The following is a 16,098-nucleotide window of genomic DNA, read 5'->3' on the forward strand; positions in this document are numbered from 1 at the left end:
GAGCAATTTGGCTTTAGAAAAGGTAAAAGCGGCAGAGCAGCAGTTCTGACATTGAGGTTGATATTGGCAGCAAGACTAAAGAAAAATCAAAACACGTTCATAGGATTTACTGGCCACTGTCAAATAGTGTAAGGTGTTCGAAATTCTGAGGAAAATAGGGGTAAGCTACAGGGAGAGACGGCTAATATTCAAGTATGAGAGCCAAAAGGGAATAATAAAGGTGGAAGACCAAGAGCGAAGTGATCGGATTGAAGAGGGTCTAAGACAGGGACGTAGTCTCTCAACCCAACTGCCCACTCTATACATAGAAGAAGTAATGATGGAAATAAAGGATGGGTTCAGACTGGAATTGAAATTCAAGGTGAAAGGATATCTATGAAAAGATTCGCTGATGACATTACTATCCTCGTTGTTGGCCAATAAGAATTGCAGGATCTGCTGATTGGAATGATCAGTGTAATGAGTACAGAATATAAATTGAGAGTAAATCGAAGAAACATAAAATTAATGAGAAGTAGCATCAATGAGAAAAGCGAGACACTTGATATCAAGATTGACGGTCACGAAGTAGATGAAGTTAAGGAATTCTGCTACCTAGGCAGCAAAATAACCTATGACACACAGAGCGAGAAGGACATAAAAAATAATCGCTGTCAAAAGGGCATTCCTGGCCATGAGAAGTCTACTATTATCAAACATAAGCCTTAATTTGAGGAATAAATTTCTGAGAATGTACGTAACAAGTGTTGTGACGTGAGAAGTACATGTACGATTCACTAGAAGGAAAATGAATGTGCCAGAAAAAAATTCCTGGAAGTCCATCAGCCTTATTTTGAGGAAGAAATTTCTAAGAATATAAGTTTGAAGCTCAACATTGTATGGTAGTGAAACATGGACAGTGCGAGAACGGGCAACGAAGAGAATCGAAGAAGCATTTGAGTTATGGTGCTACAGACGAATGTTAGGTGGACTGATATGGGGAGGAATGAGGAGATTCTCCGCAGAATCGGAGAGGAAAGCACTCCGTCTTCAAGCCACAAGTGGCCCATCGGGACCATCCGACCGCCGTGTCATCCTCAGCTGAGAATGCGGATAGGAGGGGCGTGTGCTCAGCACACCCCTCTCCCGGTCGTTACGATGGTTTTCTTTGACCGGAGCCGCTACTATTCGGTCGAGTAGCTCCTCATTTGTCACCACGAGGCTGAGTGCACCCCGAAAAATGGCAACAGCACATGGCGGCCCGGATGGTCACCCATCCAAGTGCCGACCACGCCCGACAGCGCTTAACTTCGGTGATCTGACGGGAACCGCTGTATCCACTGCGGCCAGGCTGTTGCCGGAGAGGAAAGGAATATATGGAAATCGTTGACAAGAAGAAGGCACAGGATCATATGACATCTGTTAAGACATCAGGGAATAGCTTCCTCGGTACAAGAGGGAGCGGAAAGGGATAAAAACGGTAGAGGAAGACAGAGATTGGAATACGTCAAGCAGATAACTGGGAAAGTAGGTTGCAAGTGCTACTCTGAGATGAAGAGGATGGCACAGGAGAGGGAAACGCGACGGGCTGCATCAAACCAGTCAGAAGACTGACGACTAAAAAAGAAAAAAGAGCTCTTCACAAACATTACCATCGTTTTCAAAGCCATAGGTGGGGCCTCCCTGTCAACGGAGCGCCATATCTCGAATCAATGGTTGCACATACTAAACTTTATAGTTCTGGTTCGTGAAATTCCACACACGGGGAAGGCTAGAGTAGACCCTTGTCGTGACAAGTGTATCTGGTGACGGTGGTATTGGGTTAACAGACCCAAATACTAATCAACAGCGTCCGAGAGCATCTGCTATTTCTGAACCACTTTGTACAAACGACGACTAGAAAATAAAAGCAAAGCAGAAACGCTATAAGCAAAACAGTACAGTTAGAAACGGCGGAGATATGCTTTCCAGCTCTATGACTACTAGTTGAAGGCAGGTAACCGCAATGGAAACGTAGCTGTGGCCACCAATTGACGAGATTGTAGCTGCTGAGAAAGGAGCTGGAGGAGAATGGTCTGCCGTTCATTGTGCTGCTGCTCTTGGGCCGCAAACTGTTGTTACTGGAGTGAACAGCTGTTGGTGCAGATCTATAAACTTGGGATCCATAATTGGTTGTTATAATCTGAACTGAAAAGACGATTGAGTAATCTCTCGTGGCGACTAAAGGGTCCGCTCTTGATACGAACACATAAGCTGTAAATAAATCCAAGTTCGTCGGGAGCAGAGCGACTGCCAGCAATTCAAGGTCGCGGACAGGGTCGGTGTACGTATGGAAGCTAGACATGGTTTGTAACTACGAATTTTCTGTACTACACAAGGCAGTCCTGCAGCCACTCGCCTAGCGCCAAGCGGGCGGGTGTCGGCCGAGACTACGAGACCCAGCGGTCGTGCTCCTGGCGGCGCTTGACTAAAGCCATTTGCAATGCCTAAAATCCGCTGTCGATAATATCTGTTGATGGTGAGGATAAAAACTTTCTCTCTTTCTTCTCCTTTCCCTCACTATTCTCTTTCTTTTCCTGTTCACCTCTCTTTTCCTCTCCGTCTCGCTTTCATTTCCCCTCTGACATAGCGCTTTACAAGAAAACTTAGTTGAACTTACTGGAATTTTTTTTCTAGCACATTGAATTTTCTTCTAGTAAATCATACACGTACTTCTCACGTCCCAGCTCTTGTTACGTCTTTCAGTTTCCAAGCATCAACCACTGATCCTCAAACTTATGTAATATGTTAACAGCTATAATGATATCTACAGGTAATGCACGGATTGAGTGCATATGTGGTGGCGGCGTCTGCACCTGTTTTTTCCCACCGATTTTCTCCGATAGCCGAATAATAAAAGCCTGTTGGGTCAACGGTGAACTCCAGTCATGTTTGCCAGTCAAGGAAGGGGACGAGTCAGTCCTTCACCGTCAACCAGGTAAGTAATGCTTCATGTCATCGGAATTTTTACTACACAGCTCATTTGCCTACTTATTAATTTTGTTTCTTTAATTTTAATTGTAAGTAATTTTTAACTGTTCAATCATTTTTTTATAAAAGTACTCCACATAGAGATAAATTACATAAGAGTATTCAAAATACTTTCCCTGACAGATCGTTGCTAACGATATGTCAACAGTTGCATTAAAAGAGGATTGCATATAATGAACCATTCGACCTCAACACAGCACAAATGTCACTCAGAGTCAACTTGGGTAAAATAGTCATTGCTTCTATGTCGCCTATGTATACACGTGCCTGTGTTATGTGCAATATTTTCATTGACCAAACCCCATTGTTTGTTTTGTTGTTGTTTTGGACCTCAGCCTTAAGTCTGGTTTGATGTAGCTCTCATCACTAGACGATCCTATGCAAGCCTCTTCATCTCTGCATAACTACTGCAGTCTGTATCCATCGGATCTGCTTACTGAATTCATGTTTTGGTCACCCTCTACAGATCTTACCCTCCACACTTCCCTCCATTATCCGATTTGACAACTTCCTGATGCCTCAGGGTGTGTTTTTTTGTCGATCCTTTATTTCAGTTTGTTTTTGTGATCTTTTTCCCCAGTTCGATTCTTTATCTCCGCCTTAGTTACTATATCTACTAATCCCATCCGTGGCATTCTTCTGTAGCACAACATTTCATAAGCTACAATCTTCTCCTTGTCTGAAGTGCTCATTGTCCACGTTTCACTTCCACAAAAGGCTGCATTCCAGACAAACACTGAGAGGGAACAGTTTGTTCCATCTCATTACAATTAGTTTTTTGTTGCATTATATTGAATATACGTTCAACATTTTTTTAGTTTAAATAGTGTGATATCTCGAGTGAAGAAGTGGACTACCTGTTTATTTAATTCAGTTCATAATTACATAAAAGCACTTTCTTTCCCTAATCCCACTACGTTGCCTTGGGTTGATTAAGTTTGGGGTTTGTATTAAGAGTTCGTCTGCTGGTAGTGCCAAGACAGAGATGTGGTCACACTGTAGGTCAGTTAGTGCCAACCTAAGCGTGGAGTAAAGACAGAGATGATGCACCTGTTTGCCAAGGGGTAGTCTGGGGTTGGTAACACGTACCGCTCCCCTCCTTGGAACGGCCGTTGAGGGCAGCCATGATGGTCACTCGTGGGGTAGCGGCTGAACTGAGCGGACGGAATCGAGGGCAATCTCCGTCTTTGCCGCCAATTTCATCGTGGGATGAGGTATTATGTTTTACACTGTTACTAATCGGCTCTTTTTCAGGATTGAAATGGTTAGCGTGTCGTAACGACTATTCATTCATTTTTTTTTAGAAATTTTGCCTTTATAGTTAAAGTTTTCAGTTAGGGTTTCTTTTTCAGAGGCGAGCATGGGGCTCGCGTTATCCCTTTATAGTGCTGAAATCACTTGGTGCTTTCAGCACACGAGAGCAGCAATAGCTCTAAAAAAATCGTATAGTTTCACTTTCAGAAGCAGCATTTTTTTGCAATGTTAAAGTAACATGGGGCCTCCCCCCACCTAGTTAACACATGGTCGTAATGGCTGATGAGTAATTTGGATGACGATTCCGTGTGAAACCTGGTGGGAGATGCGTGTGTGACATACTTAAGGTTCTAAGCGCGTGACGTAAAATTTTTCTAGGCTATCTCATAAATTTTGTTCACGGTTCCTCTTTAACCCCCATTTGCAAGCAGCACGTCCTAATTACTTTGATAAAGAATAGGTTGAGAGTGTCAGTGATTGTAAAGTATGGAAAGCAAGAACGAACAGAAGAGTGAGTACAAAGAAATTAACTGTTGGTATCGGTAACCCACATGGTGCTGAATTGCACTACCAGCGAGCTACCAGTTCGTTCTTGGAAATTAATTAAGGTGAAGATGTTTATGTGTGCTGTTAATTGATTATTTGTGTGTGCGATATTTCACAGGATGTTTTATTTTTAAGAATTTGCTTTCTTTTGTGAATATGGGAGATGTTTGTGTCTGCCATGTTCCCCGTTTTTCCGCCGAAGAGAATTTCTGTAATGCGGTCCTAGTAGTAATCTTGGGTGTGAATTTCGATCGCTGTCCCAGTAGATGGACCACAAGGGCAGCAACGTAGTCCCATCCTCTTTCCCAGAGCTTAAGCAGAAACGAGATGCCTGTTAGTTTAAGCACCTTCAGTGTGAGACAAAACTAGAAGATATTTGACTTGACCTTGTTTGCTGCAATTATTAAATTTGTAAAGTTTGGGGGAACATAGATAATAAATGTCCTATTAAGTTTGTAAAATTTCTGGGATCTAGACAATAAATGACCTATAAACTGGATGTCATGGATTTAATGGTCATTACAAACCCCAGTCCTGTATCGAGAGCAATGTCATGAGTTTAATGATCATTAAAAACCCCAGTCCTGTGAGAGAGCAATGTTGCCAACAAATTGGTGTCCTTACAGATCATGATAGAGCGTGGCCTTTACTGACTTGCCCACTTGGTTGTTTGAGCCCTCCCCACGTTATCCGTTGCGCAATATTAACATAATAATCATTAGATCATTTAACTAAACGTTGGGCCGGCCGCTTAAATTCAATCCTTCTGAGCAATGTATCACGCGGGCAAGCATGTGTCAATGAGGCGACTTGGCCACACACACAAGTCCGGCACGCTCTAGCATAGATAGAAGGAAACAGAGGAAGAGAGATACTAAAAGGTAACGATGCATAACTAAACAGAGGGAACATTTCAACACCTTGAAAAATATTTAGTAACAATTAAATTTATATTTGCTATTCTGCTCCCTTACCATCATCTAATAAAGTCTGACTACATTCCATTAACTTTGTTTGACTTTTTTTAATGTTCATGTTACATTTTCTTTTCAAGACACTATCCATTACGGTCAACTACATTTCCAAGTCGTTTGCTGTCTCTGACGGAATAACAATGTCTTTGGCAAAACTTAAAGTTTTTATTTCTTCTCGCTGACCTTTAATTTCCAGATATATCCTCATTTCTCTCTATTACTTTCTCAACGTACAGATTGAATAACATTGGGGTAAGGCTGCAACCCTATCTCACTCCCTTCTCAACAACTGTTTAACTTTCATATCCTTCGATTCTTACAACTGCACTTGTAGATAAGTTTTTGCTCTCTTTATTTTATTCCTACTGTAGTAGTTGAAAAACTGTAGTCCAGTCAATATTCATAAAAGCATTCGCAAAATCTACAAAAGATATTAAAAAGCAAGCTTGTCTTTGTTTAATCAGTCTTCTAAAATATTTCATAGGGTCAGTACTAATTTTCGTGTTCCTACATTTCTCTGGAGCGAAAACAGATCTTCCCTGATATCGGCTAAAACTAGTTTTTCCGTTCTTGTGTAAATTATTCTTGTTAATATTTTACAACAGTAGCTTACTAAACTGATCGACTGATAGTTTTACTGTTGGTATCACCTCCCATATTTTTCTTCTTGAAGTCTGAGGGTATTTTGCCTGTCTAATAAATAACACAAACAAGGCGGAAGAATTTTGTCATAGCTATCTTTCCCAAGGAACTCATTAAATCTATGTGAATTTTATCTATTCCAGCAGCCTGGTTTCTAGTTAAGGCTTTCAGTGTTCTAATTCCTCTCGCTGTATCATATCTCCTAACTCATCTTCATTTATTTCCTCCTGCCTTTGTTTAATATTGCCTCCATTTTCCTTGTATAGACCTTCTGCGCATTCCATCCACCTGTCAGCTTTCCCTTCTTTGTTAAATCCTGGGTTGTCATCCTAACTTTTGATATTCATAGGGCGCTTCTCTTTTCCACAAGGTGTTTTTAATCTATCTTCAGCCTAATAACGCATGCTTCAACAGCCTCTAGCTATTCCTGTTTCGCCCTTTTGCACTTTTTGTCAGTCTCATTTTTGGACATCTGTTTCTTTCGCCTGGTTCATTTCCTTCATTTTTATATTTTCCCCTTTAGTCAGTTAAATTCAGTATCTCCTATGGGGCCCAATGCGATCTACCAGGGCCGGCCGGTGGTCAGAGTCCACATCTGCCCCTGGAAATGCCTTACAGTTTAAAATATCTTTTCGAAATCCATTTCTTACCATTATAGAACCATTCAGAAGCCCTTCAGTGTCTACAACCTATTTGTACAGATTAATCGTCTGCTGTTCTTCCTACCAAAGCAATTTGTTAATCCCCCTGTACCTAACTTCAGCTTACCCATTTCCTTTCTTGTATTCTCTAACCTACCTACTCAATAAAAGGGTGCCTATTCCACACTCTGAAGTGTAGAATACCAGTTTTGTTATTCCAGGTGGCGAAATCATCCTGAGTAGTCCCCAACAAAAGATCCGAATGGGGGACTATTTTACTTGGACAATATTTTACCCGAAAGGACTCCATCACCATTAAGCCATACAGGATAGCTGCATGCCTTCAGAAAATGTAATGGCTGCAATTCCATCTTGTTTTCAGCCGTGCACACTACCAGCAGAGTTAGACCACGTTGGCTAATTTACAATCCAGATCAGTCAATCATCCGTGCTGTTACTCATGCAACTACTGAAAAGGATGCTGCCCCTCTTTGGAAAGCGTAGGATAGTGTGTCCTCTCCAAAGCTACCTATCCATTGTATTTGTACCTACAGCATGGCTATCTGCCTCACTGATACATATAGTCCTCGCCACCTTGGCAGGATCCATGGCTCATGGAGGGCAAAAGGCCATTATCATAAAAAGAGCAAAGTTCCAGCAGTAATCCTTGTTACCAAAATAAGAATAAAACTCATTGGCCGGTTCTTCGGACCCCTGTTCGATTGCTGCATGTGCCATATGTTTTAAATACAATTTTTGCTCAGGTGCAAGCAAGCTCCGCAAACATTTCGCCTGTGTAAATGTATTCTTCAAGGTCCTGTGTAATTGAGACTCTCTAACTTCACAGAGCATGTCTGGTAACTTTATAACTGTTGAGTTACTTCCTAGAGTGGCACAGTGCTATCATGCTAAATTGTTATTTTCATGTCATTAAATTTTCTGAATGATTCTCACCTAAGATGCGATATCAAGGTAGCATATATGAATTGGAATCTGCCATAGCTGTTTTCTCGAATATCGCCAGTGACGCAGATACTTCACCAGCAGCTTTTTACTCCATCTCTGATCATGCTTCCAGGCTGACAGTCAATAAAGATATCTACTGCATCATCAGGCTTCTAGCAACACTGATTCATTATCCGATGGAACTAATTGTGAAAGTTCTTATTTTGTTTCTTTTCTTTAATACAGACTTGGTTCTTTGTGAAGTGGGTTTCTTATGTGTGTACACTCACAGGCAGGTTCTCGCACTTATATGGTAGTTCTGACATGTTCCTTGAATATGACTCATTCTTTATATAGACACAGGCCATGTGGAGGGGGGGGGGGTTCGCATTATAAATAGTATTTGTGTTTTTAAGAAAGACTTCCATCGCAGTGTTATAAGTTATATTCAGTTTGCATTAGAATATTTCCCGTTTATAATGGTCTGATTTAGTTTATTGAACGAAACTCATAAACTTAAGAGGGAAAATAGTCACTAACAAAACTTTATCTCATAACAGTGTGAGAATGCTTGGGCTGTTTTTCGGTTTCACATCTACACAGAAGAAATTTTCGTGTTTGCGGCTAAATATGTTGGAACCAAATTTTGGAAAGGAATGTTCTTGATGGTTGTTCGAGAAGGAACGATCGTGGGTAAGCAACTGAGAATGGTTTATAGCTCTACAGCTATATGATCTACAACTAAAAGCTAAGACTGGGGACTGGCCGCAAGAGCAGTTACTGTAAATAGCAAAGTTACTGTTCTTAGTAGACGCAAAAATATATGTCATGTATTCCGGGGGTTGGGAGTTAATAAACAAACAGACGTTTAACCTTTAAGGGGTTGGAGCAAGGCCTCCTGATGCAGTGAATATAGTCATGCTCCAGGATGCCAAACATACGGAACTGGATCCCGTTTGAAGGGCATGCAACTGCATATGTCCAGAATGGTTATGACACCTGTACCAAAGAATTTAGACTGGCTACAGAATTTGAGGACATTAATATACCACAGGAATACGTGATAGGCGAGTTTCTTTTCTGCTAGCGTAGAGTGCTATAGTTGTTGACAAACAGAGCATGTCCAGAGACAATGTCAGCAGCTTCAATGTAATAGGTGGTATGATGTGACGGATGCCAGCAACGCGATTTTAGGGGACATAAGAGCAAGCAAGCGGGAAGTAGACAAGTGATAAACATGAGAGGCAACCACAAAGGCGGCCACACTATAGTTTGCGTGGTGTTGCTGTTGTAATGTGAAAACTTTGGGTTCAGCAATAGCAGGTTTTCATGTTGGGGCAAAGCATTTTAAGAAAAATGTAGAAGTCTTACCTTGTGTAAGAGGAAGTTACTATAAGATCCTATGTTTCTGCTTTCTGATTCCATAACTGGCCTCAGGCAACATACGGTTACCCCCAGAGGGACAACATTCCACCTAGGGGAAGCTTTCTACAGAGAAGTGCTGTCGCAATGTTTCTTTGTCTCAAGTGTGAAAATCTTGAACTACGAACATTGCTAAGGCTTAATTCCCATAATAATGTATCGCAAGGCAGAGGTAAGTTGCTCTGGCTGACTGTGGAACCAGAGTAGCTCGTGAATTTGTTATATGTGGCAGACCACTTACAGAACATGACGTATTGGACACAACGTGATTCTTTGTGAGTAGAAGCATTGTACAAGTACAAGGAAAACGTGATCAGAAAGTGGTGCCCGTAAATAAAGATAATTTTGGCACCGATAAGGTGAAGTTGACCAGTGGATTGCTAGTAGCTAATCTGGATAAACCAGAGGGGTTGACTGGTAAATGGCAATTGTGCGTACTGATCAGACGCTGGTCACGGTTGAAACTGCATTACCTGCAAAGATAGAGCATCTAGAAGGAACAGAAAGAGTGTAAATGAGGAAGTTGTCACTGGACTTTTGGGATTTGTTATTTTCTCGGGCTCGTTGCCAGCAACACCTGTGATACGACACCAGATTCCTACAGGAATCCCCGCAACTTGACTCTATGATAATTGTTAGCAATTGTAATTCCTGTGTATTCTGATGAGCCGGCCGTAGTGGCCGTGCGGTTCTGGGCGCTACAGTCTGGAGCTGAGCGACCGCTACTGTCGCAGGTTCGAATCCTGCCTCGGGCATGGATGTGTGTGATGTCCTTAGGTTAGTTAGGTTTAATTAGTTCTAAGTTCTAGGCGACTGATGACCTCAGACGTTAAGTCACATAGTGCTCAGAGCCATTTGAGCCATTTTTATTCTGATGAGTTGACAGCCTGTAGATTTGTGTGGTTCGTTGTGTAACCGAAATTTAACGGATATCTTTTAGTAGTCATGTGGATGACCTCACACTAATCCATACTTAGAGATAACTGCAATTTTCCCAACATACACATATCGTATTTAAGACTTTTTTCAGTTGAATTTGATCTTCTGATGACTTTTCTGGGTGGTAAATGACAGCATCCTCTGCAAACAGTCTAGAGGGCTCCACACGTTTTCTTCTAAATCGCTTATATAAATCAGAAACAGCAGAGAATATAACACTTGCTTGGGGAATGCCAGATATCACTTCTGTTTCACTCGATGATTTTCGGACGATTACTGCGTACTGTGATCTTTCTGACAAAGTCACGAATCCAGTTGCACAACTGAGGCAATACTCCATAGGCATGCCATTTCATTAGTTGTGTAATAGGATGACCGGAGCGGGTGACGTGGTTGGGGTTGTAGGGCATGGCTGGGTAGAAGCAGCAGGTGGCTGTTTTTAGCAATCTTCCTCGTTATAGTTGGTTCTTCCAATACATTTTCCGGTAGCTCAGCGCCACCGCTCGGGTCGTGGTGGAGACGTGCTGATGTACGCAGCCTGGCGAACGCGACGCCGTGCTCGGTCGGCGGCTGCGCAGGTGGTACGAGGTTAGCAGCACGAGGCCCGGCCTAGCGCGCCTCCTGCAAATGCTGCGGCTCGTGACGACTCCGGGAGTCGCCGGTGCAGCAGCGGGCAACGCCCTCCACTGGCCGGTCCTCGGAGACAGCGTCACTGATGACGACGACGTGACAGCGACCGAATGCCCAATCTGTCGAACCGAATGCCGACGCCCAACTCTGATGCCCTTAAATAGTGCAGACCGCTGCTGAATCCGCCGGTTACGCGCCGCCGTGTTTATTAGAACGTTCTCGATGAGTTGGCTAACGCAACCGCGCCACACGTGGCGCGCGCCTGCGTAATTCTGCTAATGTTGCGTTCTGGCTGTTGATGGCTGCCGTGCACGAACACACATATCGACGCTCGTTGCAAAACTGTGTCACCCTCATAACGCACCCGCCAGCCTTCGTCCGCCGTCTGCCGTGAGGCTGGCGCATCGCGCACTGAAACGTACTAAATCACAATTTCGCACCATATTTCCTAACAATAGCCCCTTGTCCTCTACAATTCCTCCCTCGTACAAAAAGAATTCGTCCCCGAATTCAACCAAAAGGTCAAAACTACAGTTCACTTCACAAACACTACAAAATGCGACTAATTCACTATTTACACTGTGTTCATTCACTTGTATCCTCAGTCTAATCTTTGTTCATAAACATTACTCCGTGTTCGGCTGCAGTGCCTCACAACTGTTCAGTGATTTTGTCTGGGCCCTTAGGTTAAAGGTTGGAAGGAACAGAATTAGAAGTCTTCTTGATCTCTGTAATAATGAATCAATTTGAGATCTCTTGTTTATATGACTCACTATTTCGTGTTAATAAAGAGGCTTTTGGTTCGCATCTTTTATCGAGTGGGTTGTTGTATACGAGGCGAACAAAAGGTCTACATTTGAGGGCGTTGCTGTGGCGTATATGCAACGTAGAGCGACTCTGTTGAGGGCATGTAAGCACCGACATGCAGGCATGGTATCAGTGTGACATTCGTGTCTTTCCAACAGGCGTGTGGTAAACGTGAACTATGGCGACGTTATTACCAAATGTGTCCAATCAGGACCAATGTGCTGTTATTATTTTCTTAGCTGCCAGAGGAAAAACACTGGTAGACATCCATCAGAGAACGAAGATTGTGTACGAGTGCAGAATGTCTGTCGTAAACCACCTTTGACGAATGGTGCGCCAACTCCGGACCGATCGCAATCCGCAAAAGACACCCCATACCTTAATGCAACGCGGAAGTCAACATCAGCTCAACTGGGAGACACTTAAAATTCACCCCAAAGTCTTGATCTCTTCCCATAAGATTATCACACCTTTTGTTCCTTATAACAGACCTTGAATGGTCGGCGATTCCTGTCGGACAAGAATGTACGCCAGACAGTTACGGACTTCTGCACTCAGTAGGACACAGTGTTATATCTAAGGGGTATCGTCAACTTGATTTACCGGTGGGATGAATGCCTCAATCTTCACGGTGATTCTGCCTGGTAGGTATACCGATTCTGGACTGTACACCCTTCGAACGAACACTTGTTTATCACTCCTAATACATATACGATTGCCAAGCATGGAGTTATCAACATACTCTGAAAAGAACCTAATTGGTATACTGTGTGGACCAGAACACTTACCTTTGTTAAATGATTTAAACTGCTTCGTTACATCTGGGTTGTCTGCTCTTAAGTTACTCAAGTCGGCAGCTGTTTTGATTCGAATTCTGGAATATTGACTTTGCATTCATTGGTGAAGGAATTTCGCAAAACTGTGTTTAATAACTCAGCTATAGTGCCATATTATAAATAATTTTACCATTGGTATCGTGCAGTGAGCTGTGTCTTGCCGCGTGTGTGCTTTACATACGACAGGAATCTCTTTGGATTTTCTGTCCGATTTTGAGAGAGAGTTTCGTTGTGGAGGCTATTAAAAGCATCTCGCATTGCAGTCCGCCTTAAGTTTCGAGCTTCGGTAAAATATCACCAACTTCTATGTTTTTTTTTTTAATTTGACACGTTTTTCGTTGTTTCTACAACAGAGTTCTTGATCTGTTTCGAGTACCATGGGTGATCAGTATCATCATTTATTGACTTATTCGGTGTAAGTCTCTCAATTTCCGCCGATACTGTTTGCTTCAGCTCAAGCCATATCTGGTTTGCACTCACATAGTGGGGAAGCACTGCCTCTTAGACGGCGTCAAGCGAATTTTTACCTGCTTTTTTCAAATACATAGATTTTCCGTTTATTTTTGGTGGAGTTCGATGTTGTGGTGGTCAGTCTCACAACAACGATCTTGTGGACAATAATCCTTCTATCCGTCACGATATCATCTATTTTTCTTGGATTATTTTTTAAGAGGTCAAGGATGTTTTCGCAACTATTTACTCTTCGAGCGGACTCCTGAACTAAATGGTCAAAATAATTTCCGGAGAAAACATTTAGAACAGTTTCTGACAATATTTTGTACCTACCACCGGGTTTGAACGTGTAATTTCGACGAAATATTGAGGGTTGATTGAAGTCAGCACCAGCTATAGCTGTACGAGCGAAGTATCTATTTGGAATGATACAAGTTCACTTTGAACTGTACAGCAACTGAATCATCTGAGTTGGTGGTCTGGTAAAAGGAACCAATTATTAAATTTATTCTGGTTATCTACCCATAGTAATTTACAAGAAGTATCTACATCAATTTCGCTAGAAGATAAACTAACAGGCTGCAAACACGCTGCTGCCCACTGTATTTAATCTATCCTTTCTGAATGCTGTTAAGTCCTTGGTAAAAATTTCGGCTGAATTTATCTCCAGCTTTAGTCAGCTTTCGGTACTTACAACGATTTAAGCGTAAGTTCTATTAGGGCGTGGGCCTTTCAGCTACGACAGTTTGTAGCCACAATACTGACTGTTGTATGTCTATACTCTTTCTTTGAATGTCTTACGCCCTTTGAGACTGAAGCAGTTTCTCTACTTTACCGAGATCCTCTAACCTAAAATACCGCCCGATCCACGCCATAAAACCTCCGCTACCCATGTAGGCGCTTCCTGTGTGTAGTGGACCCCTGTTAAACGGAACACGAAATTTGCAACCAGACTGTCACAGATTCGTCTGAACTGCTGATTTAGACCCCTTACTTAAGCTTTGTACCAAAGGTCTGCAGTCGGTCCTGTCAACAATGCCTTCATATCGCAAGCAGGAGTGGCAGTCCTTACCACTTCAGCTACTCGCCCGAAACCAAAGGGAATCTCTTCCAGTCCAAAGTGACACACACTGTAAGCATCAACATGAACCACCACCTGCAGTTGGTTGCTTCAGGGCATGGCTTGGCATCTGGAAGCACCAGTTCCACATCTGAAATTATTCCACCCAACATGCACACAGAATGCACATTGGGTTTCGTCCCCTCCTTGGCAGTCACATGTCTATAGGGCCCTATAGAAGTTTCCAGCTACAAGTTATCCTAATTTCTGGACGTATTCAAACCTTATATGCTGTGACACTTCCTGTGAAACGGGGCAAGCGACTGCATCTGGCTCAGGATCAGTGTCAGCCACAAATAGCGCCTGACACCTGTTCGTTAGACGGAGAGGCTTCTTCATGGGCCCCTTGGGAAATCTTTCATTGCCTGCCACAGACTGAAACAGCCTCACACTTGACTACAGGTGAGAGGTGGACCGATCAGTAGACACGATGTACGTGCTATGCATACCTTACATCTCCATGTCCAACCCCCACAGCGAAGCCCTTCAGCAACAGCCTCAAGCGGTGTGATCGAAGCCAACACCACCTGGAGTTCTGAGTGTAGGATTACCAAATAGCTCATAACTGAACACAGCAATCACAGTCCAGATTCATACTAAAGACGAGGATCATTAGATTAGACAGTTACTGAATTGCGGAACTGCAGGTACAGACATGTTGCAGTTGCAGAAACTGGAGCTGCCACCCAACTGACGACTTCCGTAGCTATAGCTGGTTGTTCACACGATAACAAAAGCCGATCGGGATACAAAAGGCGGAAATATACACTACAGTGCTATGAAAACGCTGAACTGTGGGTACTAGATGTCCAAACACGCAATAAATTTAAGAATTTAGACTAAAGTGCACGAAGTAAATAAAAATCAATTCGCTTCTACTTACACTACTGGCCATTAAAATTGCTACACCACGAAGATGACGTACTACAAACGCAAAATTTAACCGACAGGAAGAAGATGCTGTGATATTCAAATGGTTCGCTTTTTAGAGCATTCACACACGGTTGGCGCCGGTGGCGACACCTAGAACGTGCTGACATGTGGAAAGTTTCCAACCGATTTCTCATACACAAACATCAGTTGACCGGCGTTGCCTGGTGATACGTTGTGATGCCTCGTGTAAGGAGGGGAAGTGCGTACCATCACGTTTCCGCCTTTGATATAGGTCGGATTGTAGCCTATCGCGGAGGTTGCTGCTCGCGTTGGTCGAGATCCAATGACTGTCAGCAGAATATGGAATCGGTGGGTTCAGGCGGGTAACACGGAACGCCGTGCTGGATCCCAACGGCCTCGTATCACTACCTGTTGAGATGACAGGCATCTTATCCGCATGGCTGTAACGGATCGTGCAGCCATGTCTCGATCCCTGAGTCAGCAGATGGGGACGTTTGCAAGACAAAACTATATGCACGAACAGTTCGACTACGTTTGCAGCAGCATGGACTATCAGCTCGGAGACCATGGCTGCGGTTACCCCTGACTCTGCATCACAGACAGGAGCGCCTGCGACGGTGTACTTAACGACGAACCTGGGTGCACGAATGGCAAAACGTCATTTTTTCGGATGAATTCAGGTTCTGTTCGCAGCATCATGATGGTCGAATCCGTGTTTGGTGACATCGCGGTGAACACACATTGGAAGCGTGTATTCGTCATCGCCATACTGGCGCATCGCCCAGCGTGATGGTATGGGTTGCCATTGGTTACGCGTCTCGGTCACCTCTTGTTCGCATTCACGGCACTTTGAACAGTGGACGTTACATTTCAGATGTGTTACGACCCGTGTCCCTACCCTTCATTCGATCCCTGCGAAACCCTACATTTCAGCAGGATAATGCCCGACCGCATGTTGCAGGTCTTGTACGAGCCTTTCTGGATAC

At 43.2% G+C, this 16,098-nt stretch overlaps 1 protein-coding gene and 1 pseudogene across 1 annotated transcript in view; one reads left to right on the forward strand and one right to left on the reverse strand.

Moving 5' to 3' along the window:
* The window catches only part of LOC126457026 (coagulation factor IX-like), a 225,304-nt gene that overhangs the window by 81,220 nt on the left and 127,986 nt on the right, over positions 1 to 16,098 (forward strand). The window lies entirely within an intron of this gene.
* On the reverse strand, positions 1,221 to 1,338 carry LOC126427250 (5S ribosomal RNA; annotated as a pseudogene).

This window comes from Schistocerca serialis, chromosome 1, assembly GCF_023864345.2.
Source record: "Schistocerca serialis cubense isolate TAMUIC-IGC-003099 chromosome 1, iqSchSeri2.2, whole genome shotgun sequence".
NCBI classification, from domain to species: Eukaryota; Metazoa; Arthropoda; class Insecta; order Orthoptera; family Acrididae; genus Schistocerca; species Schistocerca serialis.